The 25,407-nt window shown below is 40.5% G+C and overlaps 1 protein-coding gene and 1 pseudogene across 1 annotated transcript in view; both read left to right on the plus strand.

Annotated features, from left to right (window-relative positions):
* Positions 1-25,407, plus strand: part of UBE3D (ubiquitin protein ligase E3D) — a 178,412-nt gene that overhangs the window by 140,427 nt on the left and 12,578 nt on the right. The window lies entirely within an intron of this gene.
* On the plus strand, positions 9,703-23,632 carry LOC142453094 (large ribosomal subunit protein uL2-like; annotated as a pseudogene).

Here is a 25,407-nt window from a genome sequence, read left to right on the forward strand (position 1 = left end):
GCTTGTCACCTCCCTGCGACCCTTCTGTAAGGGGTGTCTAGTTGCCTACAGATGGGCTTTGGGTCTCCATTCTGCACTAACCCTAATTTACAATGATTTTTTGTTCTTCGATGCCTGATACCTGGTTCCTTAGACACCCCGTGGTCACACAGGCTGGTGTGCTTCTTCCATGTGGACTTTGTTGCTTCTAAGCTAGATGGCCGCTTGTTTATCTTCAAGCCTATAAGACCCCAGACACTATCTTTTGGTAGTCTGGCACCATCAGTTTTTTTCACATTTGCTTATGCACACATTTGTCTTCAACGGTCATGTTGGGAAGGTGTGCATCATAGAATGCCAATTTAATAGAACAAGTTTTCTTTCATTGAGTAAGTACTTAAGTGGAGATCCAATGTCCATCTGCTTCCTTAATACTAAACCTATAAATATATGCCTGTAGCTCTATTTCCCTACCATCCTATTTAAATAAATTTACATATGTACATGCCTGTATTTAGACCTCTATAATGCCCTTTGCCTCATAGTTGTTTCCTCTATTTCCCTTGACTTTCCTCTTGTCTTGACCACGTCAAGAACAGAACACAACATCACTTTTGTGATAGTCCTGCCATAAAAGGGAAATAATCCCTTTTGTGTGGAAATATCAAATATACCAAAATTGAGGGACCTTATAAAAAATAATTAACAAGATGAAAAAATTGCTAAAATGGGTTGTGGTGATGATGGTACAACTCTTCTTGATGTGATTGAGCAAGTGAATTGCATGAGATTTGGATAGTGTCTAATAAAATTTTATTAAAAATAAATTAAAATTTTAAAAGTTCTCTTTTTTTAAAAAAACAACAACATGGGAACATTAGAAACCAAGGAAATATAGAAACTAAATACAAATACCATTCTGGATAGGATGCTGGAATAGAAAACCAACATTCATGGGAAAACTGACAATTTGAATAAGGTCTGTATTTTTGTTACTGTCATGTGAATATTTATTTTCTGATTTTTATCTTTGCCTAATAGTTATACAAAATGTTAATATTAGGAGGAAAAGGGATGAGGGGACATGTGAGAACTCGGTCCAATTTTTATAACTTTTCTGTAAGTCTGAAATTCTTTACAAATGAAACTATTTTTAGAAAATTGGGTAGAAAACAAACAAATTAAAAAATAAAGCCAAAACTGAGCTTGGAAGGGTTGCCAGCCCCCCACCACTAATCACAAGTTTGATAGGCACAATTGTACAATTGAGATATATAAATATTATGTTAAAGTCATCAAGAACATGATAGAAAAGAGTTAGAAATAATGGAGTCAGATACATTTCATGATAGCATTGCTCACCTCTCGGCTCCTCCCTTGGTTCCCCCTCTCTTCTCCCATCTTCACTCCCCTGTTCCTTTTCTCCTTGTCCTCTTTCCCTTCCCCCTCTCTCCACATGGACCACCAACCAGGGCTGAGGTGAGCATTGCTATCTTAAAGGCTTGAAGATAAATAAGCACCCATTGAGCTGAGAAGTATCAAAGCCCACATGGAAGAAGCACTCCAGCCTGTGTGATCACGATTATCAGGCATCAAAGAACAAAAAATAATATCATTGTATGTTCACCTTCCCGATACAATCACTGAAGAGAAATATGTCCATAAGCAAATGTGGTGAAGAAAGTTGATGGTTCCCAGCTATCAAAATATATAGTGTCTGGAGTCTTAAAGGCTTTAAGTAAACAAGCGGCCATCTAGCTTAGAAGCAAAGAAGTCCACATGGAAGAAGCACACCAGTGTGTGTGATCACGAGGTGTCAAAGGGATCAGGGATCAGGCATCAAAGTACAAAAAATCAAATCATTGTGAATGAGGGGGAGTGCAGATTGGGGGACTTAAGAGCCATCTGTAGGCAACTGGATATCCCCTTACAGAAGGGTCGCGGGGAGGAGATGAGCCAGTCAGGGTGCAGAATCATACAACTTTCCTCTAGTTCCTAAATGCTTCCTCCCCCCTGCCCCTACATATCACAATCCCAATTCTACCATACAAATTTGGCTAGACTATCGGATATACACTGGTACAGATAGGAACTGGAAACACAGCAAATCCAGGACAGATGATCCCTTCCAGACTAGTGCTGAGAGTTGTGATACTAGGAGGGTGGAAGCAGGGTGGGATGGAAAGGGGGAACCAATTATAAGGATCATTTTTAACCTCCTCTCTGGGTCTAGGCAACAGAAAAATGGATGAAGAGAGACATTGGATAGTGTAAGATATAGCAAAATAATAATTTATAAATTATCAAGGGTTCATAAGGGAGGCGGGAGTGGGGAGGGAGGGGGAAAATGAGAAGCTGATATCAAGGGCTCAAGTAGAACTTACATATTTTGAGGATGATGATGGCAACAAATGTACAAATGTGCTTGACACTATGGATGTATGTATTGATTGTGATAAGAGTGATACGAGCCCCCCATAAAATGATTACCTTTTTTTAAAAAAAGAAGACAAAAATAAAATCTAAATATGTATTTTTTAAAAAGTTCCATATGCGATTGGGGTCCAGACCCAGGCTTATCCTCAGAGCCCTAAGGAAATCCACAAGTTAGTCCCTAAAAGGAAGGGAAGGCTTACAACAGCTACACAACAATAGAGCAAGGCCACAGGCCATCAAAACCGCACTGCCATCAAGTCACTGCGGACTCACAGCCACCTGCCGTGGGTTTCTGAGACTGTATATGGAATGGAACTGTTGACCACACCAATTGCAGCCCAATGCATAACCATTACACACACCACAAGGGCTCCTTAGGCCACAGGCAACAGAGGTAAATTAAGAAGTAATCGCATTGATTACAGTTAACTTTATTACTATAGAATAGGTAAGATGTCATATAGGACTTATGGTTCAGGTAAAAAGGTTTTGATAAACATCAACAATTGTTTTTGAGTTTGATCGACATTTGCATAAAAATGTTGAAACCTATTGGTTCTATGAATCCACATTCTTAGGGATGGGTGGAAGGAGAGAAAATATTGAAGGAGTAAATGTTGGTTTCGTCCTCATACAGACAAAGTCACCTTAACTAACATGAAGGATTAAGGTCCAAAGTATAAGTGGTGTGAAGGAGATGGAATCTTAAGAACATTTGGAATCTGCTGGTTTTCCAGTACTTTCTAGGACTTTGACTATCAAAAAAGCTTAACAATTAAGAGCTCCCAATAAATTGGGGAGGGGGGAGAAAGTACATATAGTGAAATTGATAATTACCCCAGAAGTTGTAAAGTGACACCCTCGTTTCCCTCCACCTGTGCTCCCAAAATCTCGGTGATTTGGAGAGAGAGAGAGAGAGAGAGAGAGAGAGGAGTGTGGTCGGTCTGGGATTTCTCTACATCAGATCTGATTGATGCCTAAGGGCATACAGACAAGCAGGCTAAGGAGCATGTAAAGGACGGCCTTGTCGATCAGTGTAAGACATGACTAAATAATAATAATTTGTAAATTATCAAGGGTTCATGAGGGAATGGGGAGTGGGGAGAGGGGGGAGAAAAATGAGGAGCTGATATTAAGGGCTCAAGTGGAAAGCAAATGCTTTGAGAATGATGATGGCAACAAATGTGCTTGACATAATGTATGTATGTATGGATTGTGATAAGAGTTGTACGATCCCCACTAAAGTGAAAGAAAAACCTTTTGTCCTTTTGGAATTATGTTTAAAATAATAGTTGATTAAATATGGTTTGTTGTTACTTTTGTGTAAAGTTAGGACTAGATTATGCAAACCATTTTTATGGTGTTTCCAGAAGAAAATCCAATTCATATTACCATACATCACCTAATTTATAGCTCCCCCTGCTCACGAAAAAAGCTGCCCTGTGTACAAGAGCTGCTGCTATCTAGGTTCCCATAGATACCTTTATCCAGCATTTTGTCAGAGGGAAATTGCCTTATGCATAATTGGAAATAATTGAAATAATTGGATGTGTAATGAGAACCAACATTTAGAGGTTCCCTTGTGTTTCTAGTCTGCAAAAGAAAATTATCGCTGATGCATGCATTCATGTTTTAAAATTTAAGCAGACTTGGTAAGTGAATCTTGTGTTCCACGTTTGCAGAGGTGCTAATGTAAGGTGGTTAGTGTCCCTAAAACAGGTGTTAAAATATCTTTTTAAGCTTCCCAAGACATTTGCAAATTTACCATGATGAAGTGGCAATTTACAGTATAGAGCTGATTACAGAAATCAGGAGATGTTTGAACTGTATTTAAAAAAAATTCATCATATTACTGCCTATTCCTTGGCTTTTTTATGGCATACATAACATAATTAATAATGTTCTCAGATGCCCCTGAGAGATCTGTTAGCTGGTTTTATTTTCAGTGATTGGTAGGAGATGGCGTAAAAATTAGGCATTTATATGCGTGGCTCCCAGGATGTACTTCAGCATCTGATTTTTTTTTCGTTCTGGTTGAAAAGTCTCAGGAAGGTGAATTCAAGGCTGAGGAGAGGGACTAAGGGAGCTGGGACTTCTTTCAGAAATATCCTCTACGGGTTTCCTTAGCTCTTTGTTTTCTGTCTCCCTATTTAGAGTCACTGTGAGTCGGAATGGATTCAAGGGCAGTGAAGTATTTGGCATAGGTGTAGGGAGGGTGGGAACTCTGGTGGCTTAGTGGCCACAGGTTGGGCTGAGTCCTCTAGGCCAGCAGTTTGACAGCATCAACAGTTCTGTGGGAGAAAGCAAGGGCTTACCTGTCACATTGCTTCACTGTGAGTTGGCATCAACTGGACAGCAGCGAGTGTGAATTGTTGGAGAGGGAAGATTTGTGTCTCAGTTAAACGATTTCAGGCTCTGGATTCAGAAATACGCAGATACAATTAACAGTATAATGGTTTACTTTCCAGATGTGTGATCCTGGAAAGGTTCCCCTATATGTAAATGGGAATTATTCTAGTTGCTACTAATTATCTAGTTGTTACCTGCACATGAAACATCATTTAATATTTTTGTAATTTTGTCGGACATCTATTGTTATTCTTCACATGATGGGGCTTTTAAAAAATTCATGGAAAATGTCGTTATAGTTACATTACATTTTTCCACGGTGATTTGGAAACAGCTTTGTATTTTAGAGAGAGTAGCTATATAACCATTGTTCATATTGGTCAGGAACTTTAGAAACAAATAATCCACTCTGGATAGTTCGAACAGAAGTAGAATTTATTTAAAAATATTAAGCAGTTATGTATGCAGCCAGAAACGGAGTCTACCATGCTCCCTGAAGATATTTTTGTGAAAATATCACTCATGTAGGTATCTCTCTTCCTTGCTACCCCCAGAGAGAGGAAGTCTTCCGCACCGTGCTTACCTTAGGTTCCTCCTTAAGTTACTCTCAGCCTGTCCTGAGCAGGCGATCATGATCCTGTGGTGCTCCCTGGCTACAGAGGAGAGTGGGAAAGCGTTTTCTGTGTTCTGTCTTAGGGAAGTGAGGTCAATAGTGAAGCAACCACCTCACACATTTCAAGGTTGTTCGAAAGGTGCTGGGAAGGCAGAAAACATGACAGCATATTCTAAGGAGTTTTTGTTGCAGGAAAGTCACAATGACAAAAATAAATCCATATTAAAAAGAAGGTGACTTTGGCTATTATTCTGTCTTCAAATCATATGCTTTATTTTAAAAGTAGACTTCGTGTAGCGATTAATCTGTGCAACTTTCCCTTAGCATTTATATTTTTGTACACACACACCCTGGACTTTGGTGGTCCACAAAAAAATTATAGAAAAACCAATTTTTCTTACTCGTAAAGCTAACTGACCTGTTTCTTTACACAGGAATATTAAAATTATTTTTCACTTCCAGGTTTTTCCTCCCCCTTAAGTCATTATTCTTTTATCTTTCCTGCTACCTTAGAAATTATATCGGTAAATTAGACCTCTGTGAAGAAAGTTAATATGTTAACCCTATGGAGTAGAGGAGCCCTGGTGCCATGTGGTTGGATGCTAACTGCAAGACCAGGAGTTCAAAACCAGCAGCCCCTCCTTGAGAGAAAGACGAGCCCTTCTACTCCTATAAAGAGCTACAGACTCAGGAACCCACAGGGCAGTTCTACCCTGTCCTGTAGGGTTGCTTCGAGTCAGAATTAACTGGATGGCAGGGAGTTTTTCAACACTGCAGAGTACTGTGATTTAGATAGAATAAATAGAAGTCCTTTAAAATATATATTTATTTTCCCTCTCTCTAATCTTGGAAGAAAGGAATACATTATTACAATTGGAAATATAAATACCAAATGTTTTAAAAAGGAAATGAAGAATTCTCTGATCATATCCATCAGTATTCATGTGTTTTCTCTGTGCATGCAGTGTCAGCGTCTGGGAATGGGAAAGAAAGCAGGTAATGGAATTCACAAAGTTGGAATCATTGTATGTAGTACTGACCCCTGCTTTCTTCATTTATGTCATCATCCGCTTCCTGTGTCACTTAAAAATAGTATTTGTTGAGTGACAGTGAGGCGGTCACTTTTCAAAAGCAAGATCACCTTGTAATTTTCCTCTTTTGGGTGGTCTTTGTGGGATTTTAGAATCAAGATTTTTGATAGCACATAAGGTTACTCAGGAAAAGTGCCGCCTTTTCTGTTCTGAAAGACTATAGAAGATTGAATTTCCTTGTTTGGTAAAATTCATTTGTAAAACTGTAAAGCCCTGTTGTTCTCTAAACTTGAAGAGCTTTTGACTATTGAGTCGCACTTTGTAAAAGCGTAGGACAATTTAGGTTTTCTAACTTACGTTTAAATCTGTTTGAATAATTTTTATATTTTCAGGTAGATTTTTATATTCTGTCTGCATTTTAAGGATTTTGGCAAAAGTTGTTCTGAAGATATCTTTTGTGTCTGTTATAATTTTAGGTCTTTTATACTGATATACTTTGGTCCTGGTCTTTCTTCAACTGTGCCCAACCTCCTATTTATCTTATCCATTGAGTTCCTCATCTCAGTGTTTTTAATTTTTTCTGCTTTAAATTTTGCAAGTCTCCTTTTCTTTAGGCATGCTTTTTATATTTCTTTTAGCAAACTTATATATTCTTCCATAAAGACAGTACCCACAATTTTACAGATCTGATTCTGTAAGTTGTTCATGTTGAGTACTTCATGTGTTAGATAATTTTGGGCTGGTGAGCTCAAGTTCTCTTTGGAATTTTTCCTGTGGAAGTTCTTTGAGGTCTGGTTGCAAGTATGTCCCTTCAGAGAAGGTTGTTTATGATGCCCCCAAAGTTAGTAGGATTTCTAAGCTGGATTTCTAACCACACACGTACCTAAGAGTGGACGTGTGACTAGGAATTCTTGAGGATGTCCCTTTACTAATCCCCTGCATCCCACCTTGAGTCACCTCATCTCCTGTGACTTCTCCCTCTAGAAGGCAGATTATCCCAGCCAGCTGATGGATGCCAGAGGAGATGGGGGTACCAAGGCAAAAACTGTGCTGGCAGCTCAGGTGTACGGTGTCTCTGATCCAGTTTTTTTATGTTGGAGAGCCTCAGGTTTGTCCAACTGAGAATCCAGCACATTAAAGCCTAAACTGAGTTGAGACCTTCAAGTCTGGGCAGATGCCTCCAGGCCAAATTCTTTCTTCCTCCCTGGCTTGCCTAAAGGCTTTTGAATTCTTCTGAACCTTAGAGGAGTCACTTATTTTCCTGACGAATTAACTCTGTGTTTAAAAGATTAAACATATACATTTATTCAGTAATCTGGGTACCCTGTACTCAAGGGGTTTCTCTTTACATCATCTCTCTACGTTGTTGGCAGAATACAATTGCGTCTTTTCTTTTTTCCTTTTTCAGGAAAAAAGAAAAACTGGTAAAATTTATGGGATAACATCTTCAGAAATTACATGGTCAACTTCAGTCTTGTCTATATAAGTGGAGCTGGGGGAGAGAGGGGAGAGAGAGAGAGAGAGAGAGAGAGAGAGAGAGAGAGAGAGAGAGAGAGAGAGAGAGAGAGAGATAGCTTTCATTTGGTGTAGAAGGGGAATTTCAGTAAATAATGTGATGGGAACACTGATGTCCCAGTGACAGAATTTTGGTCTCCAGTGCAGGAGACCTTCATTTGATTCCCAGCAAACACACCTCATTCCCAGCAAATGCACCTCCCACTTACCTGTCAGCTGCTATGATGATGATAGTCTAAGATGAACTGGGAAGACAGACCTGTCTATGTACTCCCCAAAATCACCCAGTGAAAAGACCCCTGGATCACAAATGCCTAATCCACAACTGACCATGGGCATGGAGGTGGCACAAGACGGGGCAGCCGTGCATTCTCCTGCACATGGGTTTGCCATGCATCCGGGCCTGCCTCTCAGGCAACTGACAACAATAAATAGGTAATGAAAAGGACCTTCTGCCAAGTACTTTTCAGGGATGATTTCATTTAACCCACAATTATATCATTCTGTGATGTCAATATTATAGTATCCACTATACAGTTCTGCACTACACACCATCTTTTAGGGCCCCCATCCAGCTGCATATATATATATATATATCCCCATAAGAATAAAATAGACATCAGGAATTCAATTAGAGAATGGGACATAGGAAACATCGCTGAATTTAGTGAACACAACAGTTTTCTGCACGCACCATATGTATCCTGTATCTCTTCTATACATAATTATAGCACTGTCAGGTATATAAGGGTACAATAATGTACCATAAGTCCTGATTAAACAAAGACAACAACAACCATCTCAGTGCCGTGGAGTTGATGTTGACCCTATAAGACAGAGTAGAACTGCCTCCATGAGTTTCTGAGACTCTAACTCTTCTTCGGGGCTCTTACAGCTCATAACAATCCATACATCAATTGTATCAAGAATATTTGTACATATGTTGCCATCGCTATTTTCTAAGCATTTACTTTCTATTTGAGCCCTTGTTACAGCTCCTCTTTTTACCCTCCCTCCCCACAACCCGTGCCTCCTTTGTGACCCCTTGATGAATTATAAATTATTATTTTTATATCTTACACTGATCGGTCTCCCCCCACGGTTTCTATTGTTCATCCCCCTTTCTTGAGGGAGTAGAAAGCCCTGTTTTTCTCCCAACCTGGTGGTTTCAAACTGCTGAGCTTGCAGTTTGCAGCCCAAGAAATAAGCACTGCACCATCAGGGCCTCTATTGATAGTCACAAAATAAATATATATATGAGTACCTGTGATACTGGCTTGTACCTTATATCAAAAGTTTGCTGTGTAAACAGTCTGCTTTAACTCAAGTAGCATCAGGGGTCCCCAGACTGACATAGCGTTATCCGATTTGATTTCTTTTGAAAATACTACTGTGAAGTACATCGTAGATCCCTGAAGCAGTACAACCATTGACACTATGCAAAGGAGCAGCAGCAATTTGGAGGTGAAACAAACGGTTACCAAATAGCATGAAGGTGGAAGATCAGGGGATGCTGCTGCTCACAATTTGAGCATGTTTGCACAATCCTGTTACAGAAGCTACTGAGAACATCAAGTGATGCATAGAAGCATCGTGAGTGATGGTAGTATTTGTGAGATAAGTCATATAAAGAAGAGAACATTTAGACTTGGAGAGGTGACTTGTCCAAGACCACACAAGAGTCGTGATGTTGACCTTGGATTGTCATGAAGCAAAGGTTGAAGTATGCTTGCTCAATCAGTATATAATTGGTGTCTTGCTATTTTAAAAGGTGCCAAAATGGCGTAATACATTTTAAATTTCCACTTAAGTTTTCTTGTTGCCAGATCAAAGTCCTGTTACTAGATTAAAATGATAAGTGTATCAGAGGAATAGGGAAAGCAATTTACCTTGCCTTCTAGACTATCTGCCTCCTCCAAGAAAAATTACTCTTAGAATACCTCCAAGGATTTTTCTGGATATCAACTCCCAAGACACATTTTTTAGCCTGGATTAGAAGGAACACTTTGACCAAGGACATTAGAGATTAATTAATTGATAGATTTGGGTCCCCTTTGTTACATAATTCAGCCTAACCACTTCTCTCTTTAACAACTTCAGCCACCTACCTGGTATTTGGTTAAAGTTTTAAAACATATTGTTTCTCCCTCTGAGTGTTTTTGTTTGTTTGTTTGTTTGTCATATTTTTCATTTACTTTTATGAACTGGGCTTGGAAAATGTGACCTTTTCAGTGGCGATGTTTGAAGAACTGCTTTCTTAGGTAATATTTACAGAGAACTTTCTTTTTCATGTGCGACAGTGTTTCCTGTTTGCCAGTTTGGGGATAAGGATGGAAACTTCAATGCCAGTTTGTTTGCATCTAGCAAGTTTTCATTCTGATAAGGTAGCCAGGCTGGTCAGTCCTGGAAAATGACGGCTCCTCACCCACACTCACAAGTAGGCCAAACTAACCCTGAATGATTTCTAAACCACCAGCTGCTCACGGCAAAAAAGAAAGATGAGATTTTCTTCTCCTGTAGAGACTTACGCCGGACAACTCTATGCACAGTCAAGCTGAGTCAAAACAGACTTGATAGCAGTGAGTTCGTGCCAGACAAAAGGACCCTCGGACGGGGAGTGGGGGGTGATTCAAACCCACCAGGCAATCTGTGACAGAGTTAGACTGTTCCCGCAAAGATTTATAGTCCCCACTGAGGGGACTACAGGGATACTGTGAGGGGAATCGGCTCAATGGCAGTGGGTTGGGTTTTTGGTTCTGGTGCCAGGCTAGTAATCAAGGCCTAGGCTGCTGCCTCCATGGTCCCCACTATCATCTTCTTACCATCTGCTCTCCCAGGTGTTTATAATTCGAAGTCGAGGCATTAAAAAGTACTCGAGTTGCTTTCAGTTCAAAACTCCCCGGACCTGCACCATAAGAAGTCTATGTTTTCCTTGGGGGTCAGCCTACTTGCCTCCCTTTGGCTCTGACCTCCAGGAAGGATAAGGGAGACCGGCCCTCTCTGTGGGAGCAGGGGAGGGGAGGGAAAATGGTCTTGAAATTCTCTTGTGGATGATCCATAGGAACAAAGAAATTAATACAGAATTTTCATTTATTCTCAATAATTTATCCTAGTATGAGGGACGTGAATCATCAGCTTCTATCATGGAAAGTTCTTTCATTGTTGTTGTTTTTTTAGTAAACTCAGGTGTGCGTTTAGTGCCTAGTGCCTTGGTTTCTTCATTCGTAAAATGGCTTTAAAAACTCTGAACTCCAAGGGAAGTAACACATGCAAATGTCACTTAGAACCACGGATGGTTTTCCAGAATAGGTGCTAAAATTGGCTCTAAAGGGTTTTTCCCCCCTTACCATTTACCTTATGTCTATAATAGAAGGGTAAATAACCATTATTCCTTTAGCGGTTAAAAGAAAACATAAAGAACCATATAAAACCACTCTGCAAACTAAAAAAAGGCGGCAGCTTCATTATCTTCGTTCATCCCGTTTGTTTGAGTTTCCTAGGGCTGCTGTCACAAATCTCATTGAGTGACTTGTGAGAGTGGAAACTTATTGTTTCACCGTTATGGAGAGTACAAGTCCAAATCAGCCTGTTGGTTGGGCCATGCTCACTCTGAAGTCCCTAGGAAAATAGCTCTTTTGGTCTCTCCAAGCTTGTTTCCAGTCCCTCGTTGGCTTGTAGACACATTTTCACAAGACCTTCCTTCCTTCGACGTTTTCTTTCTGTGTCTCTTTTATAAGGAAACCACTCAAGTTGGGTTCGGGTGCACGTTGCTCCAGTAAGAACTCCAGTTAACTGATTGCATCTTCAAAAACCTAATTTCCAAATAAGGCCACGTTCATAGCACCAGGGTGAAGACTTCAGGCTACCTTTGAGGGAGATACAATTAATTTCATAAAGCATATAAATTCTGTTGTCACTAGTCATTTCTCAAAAGAGAGAATGGAAATGGATTTCTTTTTCTACGTCTTCAGTTTCAATGCTGGGAAGGAGAATGGCCAGAAAGAGCTAAAGCAGCTTTTTGAGGCCGACACATAGCTTGCCCTTTTCCTTTAAGTGTCTCCAGACATCCCTTCTATTGACTCTTCTGCACTAATTTTTAGACTTGATAGAGTGAAAGTAGATTTAATCATTCTAGTGTCTGTGGCAGGTTACAGAAAGCTATGTAGATAGAACAATAGGTTTTTTTTCTGTAGTGTAATAATCTAAAATGGAATCATGGTGGCATGGGAGACCTGCTGAGCACAAGCAAGTATGGATGCCCTTGGACCAAAGAGTTCCCCCGTGCTGGTGTCTCTGTATTTTCTTTAGGCAGGGGATGATTCCTAGGTGCTGGAGATGAAACATGTTGTATTTCTTTGTTTCCATTTAGAAGTTATGCTTGAAATGTGTGCTGTAGATGTTACTTGTCCACAATAATTTTCTTGCAACCATACTGTTAAATCTTCATCAGATTTCTGTCCTCTTCTCCTCCGTTCTCCAACACTGAATGTGTCCTTATAGTTCTCGAATTCCTTTCAGTGCCTCATTCACCAGAGCCAAATCATCAACTAAATAGCTTATTACTTATTGCCTCTTTACTTATGAATCTGTGAAATGAATATTAATCTGAGGAAATGATATATAATGGGTGAGCTATAGTCTTCTGTATCATGATGCTGTAGTTACTATAATTTAGGTGTATTGATGTGAGATGGAGAAAATGATTACACACTTAGATGTCAACACAGTTTCTACAGAATATTCAATCTCTTTGAGTATTTAAGTTTGGTATATTTCATAATTAAAAAAAAGTGTCATGATGAAGGCTGTATTAACACAGATTTACAAAGTCTCAAAAATGTTAGGGTTAGCAGTCCGTACAGACTAACACATAGGCGGCTGTCATGTGCCCTCTCCACCCCTCTACATGACCGTTGTGTCTGTTTGACTCAGTAACTATAGGGTTATTTACATTTTGATTTTTGAAACAATAAAATTAATTAGAAGCAAATGAACTATAATAAATGCTAAATACAACATTGTTACATATTAAAATCCCCCACCCCCCAAAATCTCCCAATACTACCTTCTGTTTCGAATTCTATGTATCTACTTGTATTGCTGCTAGATACCAGGCCCCTCATCTCCAGCACAGTGTTCTATTATCTGCACCTCTGTAGTTCAACGGGATGTGTTATGTATCTTGTATTAGATACTGGGAAGGAGACAAGAGAAGTCAATAAAATTAACCCCTGTGTCTTCTTTCCGCTGAGTTGCCATCACTTAGAGGGCTGACAGCTGCTTAAATGTGCACCCTGAGTTTCTAGTGAGACAATTTCCTTGAAACAAGAGCATCGCCTTACATTTTCTTAACTCACACCTCCCAGAACATTGATAGTCACAGGCCTACCTACTTAATGAGCGAATGCGTTTAAAGTCTATTATTCTAGGGGAGCATACTGACACGTAGCAACGACTACGTTGACAGTGAAAGGGCGATGGATTGGACAGCTAGCCTCTCGCATCCTTTATAAACATGCTAAGTGAGGGAGTAAAGAAATCCAAGGAAGAGAAACATTGGTCTTAAATAATATTTTGTGGGGTGGTAATTTTTCAATATGGTACTTTGTTAGATCACATATTTATACTCAAATTAGTCGGACCCAGACTGTGATCCAGACTGTGATCCTGATGTTTATAACAGAATCTCTAAGTGATTGATTGCTTTCCAAAACATTCCTGCTAGCTCCTGCTAATGTTATGTGTGTGTGTGTGTGTGTGTGTGTGAGAGAGAGAGAGAGAGAGAGAGAGAGAGAGAGAGAGAGAGAGAGAGAGAGAGAGAGAGATCCCCTATAATCTACTTTTGCCATATTATAGCTCTAGGTTAATTCAACACAAACAACAGGTTTGTGTCTTAGGGGCATGAAGCTCTAATTTGGGAGGGAATGGCCAAATATATATTTTTCTGAGCTTTATTGCTTTTTGCTGGGTTTCATTTTTACCCATCCTAAGTTATTGAACATTCTAAAACACTTAAAACTTTTTGCTTCTAAAAATACACTCTCAACTATTGTTTGGGAAAAAGCAAAGGGAACGTTTCACAGATTATAAAAAAGAAGAAGATGTGTCATTCACTTGGGGTTTCTGGTACAACTATAGCAGCACCTGGGCCCTTGGGACAAAGACCATCTTGTGAGAAGCCAAGGAAATAGAAAACATAATTCCATTATTCTCTCAGCATGAGAAAGGATGGACTTGGAATCTGTTTCCTCAGTGTTTTTGATTCCTGCTCCTTGTTTTCTTGATCCCAACAGGTATCATTTTGATTACTAAACAACAAGGTTTAGGACAGCTTCTACTGTTATGCCTCATGAAAAATCAATGCTCAATAAACTATCATTTCAGCCCCGTGGTCAGTAAGTTTGGGCACGCTAAAGGAAAAGAGAAAGACAGTAAGCTGAAGCATTGGGCTTCAGAGTAGAATTCTCACCTTCCATACCGAAAACCTGGACTCTTTTCTTACCCAATGTACCTCATGCACTGCCACCATCAGCCTGGGAGTGTAACTTTGTGTTGCTGTGATGGCTGAACAGGTTTCAATGAAGTTTCTGGATTAAGATATGCTAGGAATCGTGGCATGACAATCTACTTCTGAAACAAGAGCCAATGAAAACCCAGTGGATCACAATCTGAACAGCAGTCAGTCATAGGAACGGTACGGGAAAGGGCACTGTTTTATTTGAGGGTTGCTGTGAATCAGGAGCCAACTAGTTGGTGGTTAACAACATTAACAGAACGTTCATTGAATGGAGGGCTAATGCCCAGGGTGTGGGGCTCACAAATAAGTAGGAGAATTTAAGGGAATGAATGACAACACCACCCAAGAGAGAAGGGTGGGGCCCAGGTTACATGATTCCAGTTCTGTGTTTTCTGTGCCTGCTGGAAGTCCAGTCACTAACTAGGTAGACAGTCATGGGTTTTACGGTGTCCTATGAAACTGTGTCTGACTTAGTGGCTATTCTTCCTCATTTTCTGTGGATAAACATGATTTATGAGCTATTTCCTGAGTGATTGGCATGGCTGGAGTAGTATGCCTCTTCCAGCATAAAATAGAGTTTGGGTTTTTGTGTGATTGTTTTATTTATATTTAGACACATCCCTTTGCCTGGCACATTAAGGGAACATACTGAAAGTGTCTCCTTCTCCAACATGGGAACGGATTTTGTAGCAGTGAATACAGAAGCAAAACGATAGCATCCTAGGCTAGGATGGCTTTCTTTATTGTCTGAATTCAAGGTTAAGGGGATCACCATATCACGTGGCACATAACTCTCCAGAGCTCTTGTTAGGTTTTTTGATATTCCGTTTGCTAAATGCTTTTGTGTTGTTACATGGAAAGTATTACAGCACTTTCATTGGGGAAAGGGACTAATTTTACATCGGAGTGATTGTACCTGCCCTGTGTGACAAAGCCTTGATGTGGTTTTTTTTTTTTCTTTTCAAAAACCATTTTCCAATTTAATAGCTCAAAGAAGAGGATTGGCCTGAGGGGGACTGTGATACAACATTACAATTTACTGATTGTACGGTCGTCCTTCCGTCGGTACTAAAATGGGGGTGGGGGGTGGGGTGAGGATGAATGTGCAGGAAAAGTCAAAGAATAAGCTCAAAGGTCATTAGTGGTTCCATGAAGAGTAAAGGTGCTAAAGTGAACACAGAAACCGTGCTCTGTGAAAAATGAAATAGGATTGCTCTTAGCGAGGAAAAGAAAAAATGGGGGGAAAAGACCAAGGAAATTTTAAAAATCCATCTGGGAGGAAGGACTGTATCCAAATGAAGAACTGACTTGGAGCCAAAGAATGAATACTCTAAAAATGTAGATCAATAAAAGTATGGAGTTAGGGAGAAGCACGTTTTTTCTTTTTGTTTCCTATATAAACTCTTTATTGTCAATTGGGTGGAAGTCGACATTCAGTAATGTATACGTCTGTTCACCGGGAAGAAAGCCTGGTCTTGGTCAGTCTGTCAACACAAGTTCTTAGTTTTCAGGCAGCACAGAATTTAGGGGAGAAAGGTGCTGGGAGAGTGTTGAGCTTTTCTGACTGGTAACAGGAGAGTCTTGGTCCTGATGGGTTCATCCTCTGGGCAGACCTTTCCTGAGACAAGAAAACTAGCCCTGTGACTGTTAGGGCCCCTTCCCCACTACTCTACAACCCTTTCTTACCCTTCTTATCTGCACTGGGGAAAGATAGGCATTTCATAGGGCAGCTGCACTGGTGAAACGCACATAGGAAACTCAGGTTGTGGATGCGAAGTCTGTTTCACCAAAAGTCTCAGAAATCAAATGTTGTCACACATGGGAACCATATGTGAGTTTAGAAGGGTTTAACTGTGGGAAATGACAGGCTATTTAGCCTCTTATGCTTGCCTCGGGCTTCTAAGAGAGGATTAATTTATGATGTTAGTGTTTATTTTCATGTCACTACAAATAGAAAAACAACTAAAAATATAACAATAACAAAAAATTGCTGGCTCAAATGCTTTGATCTCTTATTGTGCATTTAAAAACAATGTTCTGGTATCAGGGGTTCTGTTTGTTTGTTTTTGCTGTGCCCCCAAATACTGAATTTAAAACTTCATTCCAACCCTGTTACTGTGCAGGAGGATGGTTAGCAAATATAGAATGAGCTGTTGGTCAAAACTTACACAGAGGTGATAAATGACAAGATTGTGGCGCAAGATCCATTCATGTCCACCCTGGCTTTTTTCTATTTTTCCCAAATGTTCTTGCTGTGACCTACTTCTATGGCTAAGAAAAATGATTTTGCCATCCTTCTATTACATTATGGCTTTAGTGATCTGTTCCCAAGTGTCTTGGTGTAGGTGGCCTTAGGAAGATAGGCATTAATTATTTTCAGACTGCTGATGCACCACCTCTGTGGTGTCTCTATTTGTCTTCCAAGAATGCATCACTGATCTCTAATTATAGTTGATCTTGTGGGATCCGATCTTTTGAATTAAACAAACAGGGGTGACACAGATATACATGGAAAATAAACACATGAAGAACTGTGAGCAGTGGTGATTATTCAGATCCAAACTGTGTCTCAGGCTTCAGAATGACTCTTGGACCAATCTTCATCCTGTCACTATTGCCACCTGTCTAATTCTTACATTGGACCTTGTTTGTGGATGGGCATCCTCTTTTCAGGTTTCGTATTCACCAGGAAACTGTTATTATCCCCTGATTCTAATACTCGGGATCTTACAATGCTGCCACAACAAATTAGGTGCATCTGCTACTGAAGTTTGTCTTAGACTCACCAAGACTCCCTGTGATATGACCGTTGAGGAGCGAGGAGTAGGAAGAGGGGCATTAACCTGTGGATGTCTTGGTCTCTGCCATTTGATCTCAACTGTGACACCTGAGAAGCAGAGCGGAACGAAGCTTGGGGCAACGTTTTAAAGATTGGAGCACTCCTTGGGATGGTACTTTATGAGGGAGCATGGAGTCATGGGGATAAGAATAGTGATTTCCAATCTCTTCTTAGCTCCATCCTATAAAAGATGATTTTCTTTGACACTCCTGTACAAAAGTACTAAGCCTGGACTCAAGGTTTACAATCCATTAATTAAATCATTTATTCATTTCTTGTCATAAATGCTTATGGAAAGACTGCTGATATGCAAGACCTCATAGAGAAAGATGAATTGATCCAGATAAGATGCTCTCTATTGGAACCACTGCGACTTTGTCTGCTTCTTTGAATCCCACTCTAAGAAGGGGCTAACAGATGGTGAACATAAAGCCGGAACATTGTAATTTCATGTTGAGGATGGTGGCCAAAGTGTGAGGGTTCCTTTTTTGTACACCACTTACCACTTCTGAAACTTAGTGCCATTTTAAACAGTGAAGTTGGGCAGTAGGGGGAAGGATGGCATCTAATTTCATTCCCCTACTGTGCAGCAGATGTGCCCACAGGAACAACTGCACAGTGTGAGGTTGTCAGGTTTCCAAAAGAATTTAGCTAATGGGCTTCATTGCTCATAGACCTGGACTCCTGGAGAATCAATGCCAAGGTTAGAGACAAGTTTAGAACTTGAAGCTTCTGATAGTTAGTGATGAAGTTTCTTTGGGCAATGTATCTAACCTGGGAATTCTCGTTTGCCCCAACCCAAATCTGAAGCAGCTTCCCCTACATAAAGGAAAAGAACGCAGATGTAAATGCTGTGCTAGAAGTCAGTTACTTTAAACTTACGGAAAAAGTTCTTGGCATGAGGAGGAGGCCAAAATATTGAAGGAGCTTTGCTACAGCTCCTCCAGAGGCATTTCTGAATAATATCTCTCTTGAATGGTTTTAGGTGTTCAGGTAACGGGAAAAGCTGACTCAGGGCAGCCTCCAGGCTTAGCAGAGAATATATTCTGGGTACCACTGTAAGCTTTAGGGAAGGCCTGAAAATCACTGGCAGAAAGGCTAATGTTATACAGTTCAGGTTCCCCAAGGGGAAAAAAATGTTTATGAAATCCAACTTTAGTAACCTAAGTCATGAGCTACTTGTTTTTTGCACACATCAGAGTTAACAAGAACCTGTACCATAAACTAGTTCATGGCATTACGTTTTCAGATCCATTTTTCCTACCCACTTAGGAACACCACCCTCCCCGCCCCCCTACCTGAGAGGGCCATAGAAATCAGTTACCAGCTTGATACTGTAAGTGAGACCATGGAGAGCCCTTCGGTAGCCCTGATCTAGCTCCAGTCCTATGGCTGCCTCAGAGTGTTTGCTATTAGTTGAGCACAGTTATGGGTCAGCAGTTCAAAACCACCTGCGCTAGAAGGATGAGACTTTCTACTCGTATAGAGTTGCAGTCCTGGAAACCTACAGGGGCAGTCCGATAGGGTCACTGTGAGTCAGAATTGACTCGGTGGCTGTGAGTTTGGTTTGGTCTAATGGGCCCTGCGAGACCTGGGCGGACTTCCCTCCAGCCTGTGCAGGACCCATTCCACCCTCACACTGATTTATCAGCCCAGAATTGGCTGTTTCTTCAGCACTGTTTAAACATTTCCCTGAGGCTAAAATGCAATTTCTCCAGGAGGTTTAAGTAGAATCGTCCAGGCACAAGTAATGCAAGTAGAAGAAGGAAAGGTCGGAAGAGTCTGTTCAAGGGGAGAGTTGTTGAGATAACTTCCCGTGCTTGCATCTGTATTTCCTCCAGTTTTTTCACCCATAAATACTTGTTGAGCACCATTTGGATATGGAACAAGCTTACTGAGTACTTAACTCCTCTAAGCCTGAAAGATAAAATGATTTTATTTTTATTTTCTCCAGTCTTTCCCGTCAAGCACACGCTGGGGCTACAGTGTGGTTATTGGGTTCTTCTTCTTTTTTAAATATAGATGTAATTAACATGCAATAAATGTACAATTCTTAAGTGTTCTGTTTGATGGGATTTGACAATTCTATATATACTAGTGTTTCACAAATTCAGCCCTGCTGACATTTTTTATCATTATTTGTTGTGAGGAGCTATGCTGTCATGCCTGGCTTCTACCCATTTCCCTAGTCAAAGCAATCAAATATGTCCTCAAGTGTTCCTGGAGGCAAAACTGCCCATTTAAGAACCACTGGTACATGGTTATGTAACACTATCCAAAACAAGCTATAGATTGTTTCCATCAGCGTGTCCCCCACAAGGTCCTATCGAGTCATTGCTCCCTCCTCTGTAACAGTTACCTGATTTTTATCATCATAGGTTAATTTTGCCTAAATTTGAACATCATATAAATCACACAGTGTGTCTGGAGTCCCAGTACCCTGTTTTAGAGACTTATCCATGCTAGTGTGTGCATCATTTTTTTGCTTTTATTTCTTTCAGCTGCAGAGTTGTTTGACTATAACTCGATGATTTAACTGTTCCTCTGTTGATGAACATACAAATTGTTTCCAATTTGGGAGGACTTTGAATAAGTCTGCTATAAACATTCTGGCAAAGAGGTTTTGGCTTGTTTTTGCAGGCTTCAATATCTAGGAATAGAAATATGGGGTTGATTCTGACTCTAAGTGACCTTTTAGAGTCAGCATTATCTAAATCTTGTGGGCTTAGATCTTGAAGACCTGGGTTTACATGCTTCTACTCTTGTGAGTCTTTGAGATTGGAACTCTTTAGAGGATTTGTAAAAAGCCTCATCTTTATCCTGCAGAACTGGTGATTTTGAACTGCTGGCCTTGGTGTTAGCAACCCAGTCTGTAGTCCACTATGCAACCAGATTCCTCCAGTGTAACGTACTGGGGGGCTTCAGAAAGTGTGTGGAATTTTTCCCTGAATATTTTGAAGCCCCCTTGTATGTATAACCCTAAGAAACTGCCGAGGTCTTGTGCAGAATGGTTATAGCGTGTTACTTCCCAGCAGCTCTGTCTGAGCATTACGGTGGTTCCAGCTCATCACGCTTTTTAATTTTAGTCACTTTGATAGACATCTTATTATGATGTTAATAAGTATTTCCAGAAAACCCGTGAATACTTATCATCTTTTCATGTGTTTCTTGGCCATTCATGTACCCCATTTTGTGAAGTCCATATACATCTTGTTGATATATTCATAAACATAGAAATCTTCTTGAGATCAATATCTATAAACTCAAATCCAAATTTACTGCCATTGAATAGGTTCTGACTCATAGCAACCCTATTATCTACAAAAGGATGTATATATATATATCCATGGAAAGATAATCGTATCTATAAAGATATAGATATATGTATACATAAGAGGATACACATGCACACACACACACACATCCTTCTAACGTGTAATTCTGTTTCCAAACAGTGGAGATTTATTTGTTTAAATTGTAATATTGGTGAAACTTACAGAGCAAATCAGTTTTCCATTCAACAGTTCGCTCACCTTTTGTTTTGTGACACTGGTTGGACTCCCCAAGGTACTACAGGAGCCTTGCCGCTTCCTCCCTGTGTGTACCTTGGTATTTCTCTCCCCTGCCCTTTCCTGTCTCCTGAGCTCTTAGCCCTTTGATCATGCGCGGCTGATTGTTCTAACGAATGCACACCTCCCAGGTTTGACTACTGTGTGCGGAGTTCTGTTCTAGGCTTGAAGGTTGTCTCCGGGCCGGATTCTTGGGGGATCCACCAGTCTCTATCAGACTAATTAGCCTAGTATTTTTAACGAGTTTGAGCTTAGTTTCACCTTTTTCTTCCATTCTATCCAGCACTTAGAGCAGTCAGTGCCACCTAATTCTTCTGGTCTCAGGATCTTGGAGACTGGAGGTCACGTGGCTCATTAATTTTTGAGACTAATTGTTTCCTTGTCTCTTTGATTTCATAAGGTGAGATATGGAGAAAGATAACCTTTAATGAAGTTAGGAATCTTTTTCCTGATTAGCTAGACTAGTGTATAAAACTATTCTTATTTTCTCTAAGATAGCTCCCAATGCCCAAAGTCCCAGCACTCTTTCCTTCCACCGTTTCAAGAGGCATCTGAACAGCAGGAAGCCATCCCCACACAGTGAGCCACCTGTGTAACTTCATACCCAAGAGAATTGCTTGCTGAGGCTTTTTCTAGAAGCATCTATTTCTTCTTCCTGCTTCCATTTGTTTGTTTGTTTATCCACGGAGCAATGTGTTTACCTAGTATTTTGGTTGTTGTTTTTATGTTTGTTGTTCTTTACTTTCTCTCTCTGGAAAGAGGCCTCTTTCCATTCTGATTTTCTGATAATTAGCTACTTCAAGTTACTTCATTCTGGTGGGAACCAAACAGATTCATGAGTTTTCCTTGCGTTTACCCCTTGGCTAACAAAATAACTCCCGTTGCTAGTGTGCTGTTTTCAAGCCCCTCTTCCTTGCCTTGCTACTGGGTGCCGTGAGATCAATTTGTAGCCAGAGAAAAAGAGCTATCGTTGAGTTCTTTAGGACCTGGTTTCTGACTAGGAGCCACGATTTCTTAAAGCAGGCTCTTTTCTTACTGCACTTTGAAAAGTGAACATGTTGGTCCCCAAGTAGAATGGCTTGTGTGTATATGTTGACATAAGATATCATGTTCCAAATATATTAGCTAGGGAAATGGCTGGTTGGATATCTGGGATAAGAAATGTATACTGTGAGGCTCAGTTCTTTCATACCGGAAAGCAAAGGAAAGCTATTGTAAACTACAAAGGTCTTATCCACAGGACTTAAAACTCCTCCTTGAAGAGGTGCTCAGGGACACAGATGAACACAATTGGAGCATCAATAAAAACAATGCAGTAAATTAAAACATTTAAATATATGTTCACAATGACGCCGAGCACATATAGGAACAAACAAAAGCACTCAATAAGCACATTCTCGTTTGTGGAAAACTGCACAAAACAAATTACTCGATTTCTTCAAAACATAATGCATCCTCGAGAAGAAAAAAGAGGAACCTATGTTTTAAAGGACACACATGACATATCAACTCATTATACTATTTGGATTCTTATTTGAGCAAATACTACTTGTTTAAAAAACATGGGCTAGTTGATGAAATCTGATTATTTTTAATCCTATGAAGGAATTACTAACATTTTACACGTGATCATGTGGTTTTATTTTTAAGACAGTCCTCCTTTAGAGGTATACACGGAACTAAATATGAAATGATAGTTTACGAAATGAGATCTGCTTCAAAAAAGTTGCTGGGTGTTGGGGTGAAACAAAAGTTATTGCTATCACTAGTTAATAAATATCTGAGCATCTATTTTCCTTCAAAATACATTAATATTTGAATAATTCATAAGTTTAAAATAAACAAAATACTTACCAGGTAGATTGTTGGTGCCGAAGGTTTCCCGAAGAAGCAAGGTAGAAATGGAACTGACAGAGGTGATTCCTAACGAGGACCAGTCCTCAATGAGGAACAGAATCTTGCTGTGTTTGTTTACAAGTGTGTCCGAATGAAAAGGTTGCTCTTTCGGCAGCCGCCGCAGGCCGTGGGATCAGGGATAGAGGACAGGTGCTGGCTCTGTGCTCCGAGCGCACCTGAAGCATCTGAAGGGCGCAGGGCAGCATGGCCAGTTCAAGGTCACAGTGAAGGACACTATCCACGACCCGGTCGTGCGCACCGAGGCGGTCTTCAGAGACCCATACCGGATTAAGGAACGGACGGAACTGCATTGCAGTCGAAGGCACACACACCGCCCGTTTGTGTCCTGCGGCGAGAAGGCCCTGCTCAGCATCCGCAATGTTCGAGCACCATGCCGGGCCACCATCGTGTGCGGTTTGGAGGAGAAGCCTGGAGAGCGGGCAAGCTGGCTCGGGCCCCTGGGAACGACGCCTCTGCCATCTCCCACCACCCCGAAAGCAAGAAAACCCGAGTGCAGCTGCCTCGGGCTCCGTGAAGGTCATGGCCTCTGCCAACACAGCTGTGGTTGGGGTGGTGGCCGGTGGTGGCCGCATCGACAAGCCCATCCTGAAGGCTGGCAGTGTCTCACAAGTTGAAGGCCAAGAGGAACTGGTGGCCTCGCTGCGGGGTGTGGCCATGAACCCTGTGGAGCATCCCTTCGGAGGTGGTCTCCACCAGCACATTGGCAAGCCCTCACCCTTCCGCAGAGATGCCCCTGCTGGTCGCAAAGTGGGTCTCAGTGCTGCTAGTCGGACTGGGCGGCTCCGGGGAACCAAGACTGTGCAGGAGCGAGAGCTAGGGCTGGGGTCTCCATACATTCTTTTCTCCTGTTTAAAAAAAAATGAATGAAAAGATTAATATAAAATTGATCTAATCTGCCTGCAATCATATTTTCCCCTCTGAGTTCATTTATTCGCATCATACTAAAGTTAAGTATCTCTCAATCATTCCAGAGATTCCATTTGTACCCACCCTCTTTTTCCTTTCATGTCTCACATCTTAGGAAGTTGAAGACCTCAAAGAAAATTTGGAAAATTAAAAAAACATTTGTTTTTCAACGGAATGTTTTGTTTTGTTTTTATCCCTAATTCCATGGAAATCTAGGTTAACTTTTCTCAGACATGTTTGTAGGATTTCCCTTTTAATATACATAAAGGAATCATCTGGGTGCCCAGCAGGCTCAGTGGAATACTTGTTTATGTTCACAGCCTTTTAGCAGTTTAGGTTAAAGACACCTAACAATGAGTAATTTTACCAGAATTTCTCCATTCTTTATCAAAACATTTTCTTTGTGGCTTTATAACTTGAACAAATTATGATTTTATGCTCTCTTCAGCTAATAGAGTTCTATTTCTCCTCTTAGAATACTTTAATCTTTAACAAGTTATTTTACATTTTGCTACAAAAGACACCTGATATTTAATGTTAAGTTTGCAACTCTGTAGACGTGAATTTCAAACACCCGTGAGGTAGGTGGAGGAAGGCTTTGGGCCTGAAGGGGAAAGAGCAGTTGTCACTGAAATTGCAGTATCTGAGTCAATCCTTGAACAACCTAAGAGAGAAGCAAACCCCATTTTACAGATGAGGAAGGTAAGGCAGAAAGTTTGCATGAATTGTCATGTTGTACTAGAAAATATGTATGTCCTTCTTCCTGAGCCGGACAGACTGACTTAGTGAACTAGAGGCCAGCATTTTCTGACAGTTATTTATGACTTTATATAGAATTTCCAAGGCTGTGAATCTGTATGGGAGCAAATACCTCCATTTTTCTCCCAGAGGATGGCTGGTGGTTTTGAACTACCAACCTTGCAGTTTAGCAGCCCAATGATTGTCGGACTGCACTGCTGATGCTAGTAATTCCCAACCAAATGCAGTTGAGCTTCAGTTGTTTACAAGTACTCACGCCCCAATAGCCAGAAAATTCCAATGTACAATGAATCCAATCGAGTAGTTATAGGTTGTATTTATGTCCACCCATTTCCACTGTTTCACAGCATGGCTTGGTGAGTAATTGTCCAGGCTCCTCTTTCCAGTTAATGTTACGAAGCAAGTTGGATCTATTTGGGGAGTGCTTCATTACTGTAAATTCAGACACATAGTTTCATGTATTAAAAGTTATCTTGGGGCTGAATTTCTGGGGAGTGGCTTATGTTAATTAAGGATCTGGTGGTTTGAACCCCGAAGAATACTGCCTATTACATACCTCAGATCCCCCCTACACACTATACGTTTGCAGCTTTTTCTTCAGTTGCCATATTTGCAATTTCAGTACCTGTCTCTGGTAAAGACTGCTACTACTATAGAGTCACACAAGAAAAGCCTTACTTACACCTTGGATGTTTATGTGCACAGTCAGTCATTTGTGACACTTACTTTGAAAATAAACAATTAAAGAAACATAGATTCATTCTGAAGAGCAGATAGATATATTTTTAGCAAGCTTTAAAACAAATAAGATTTTAGACACAGGAATAATAAGTTCTTCAATTTATTGAGAACCTGTTCAATGTCAGGGCTTTCTGGGCAATTTATTCCTTTATCACTAATCTCTATAACCACCAGTGAACTTTACAAGAGGAAGCTGAGACTCCCAAAGGTCTTTTAGCAGGGCGGGGACTCAAGCA

Source organism: Tenrec ecaudatus, chromosome 7 (assembly GCF_050624435.1).
Source record: "Tenrec ecaudatus isolate mTenEca1 chromosome 7, mTenEca1.hap1, whole genome shotgun sequence".
NCBI classification, from domain to species: Eukaryota; Metazoa; Chordata; class Mammalia; order Afrosoricida; family Tenrecidae; genus Tenrec; species Tenrec ecaudatus.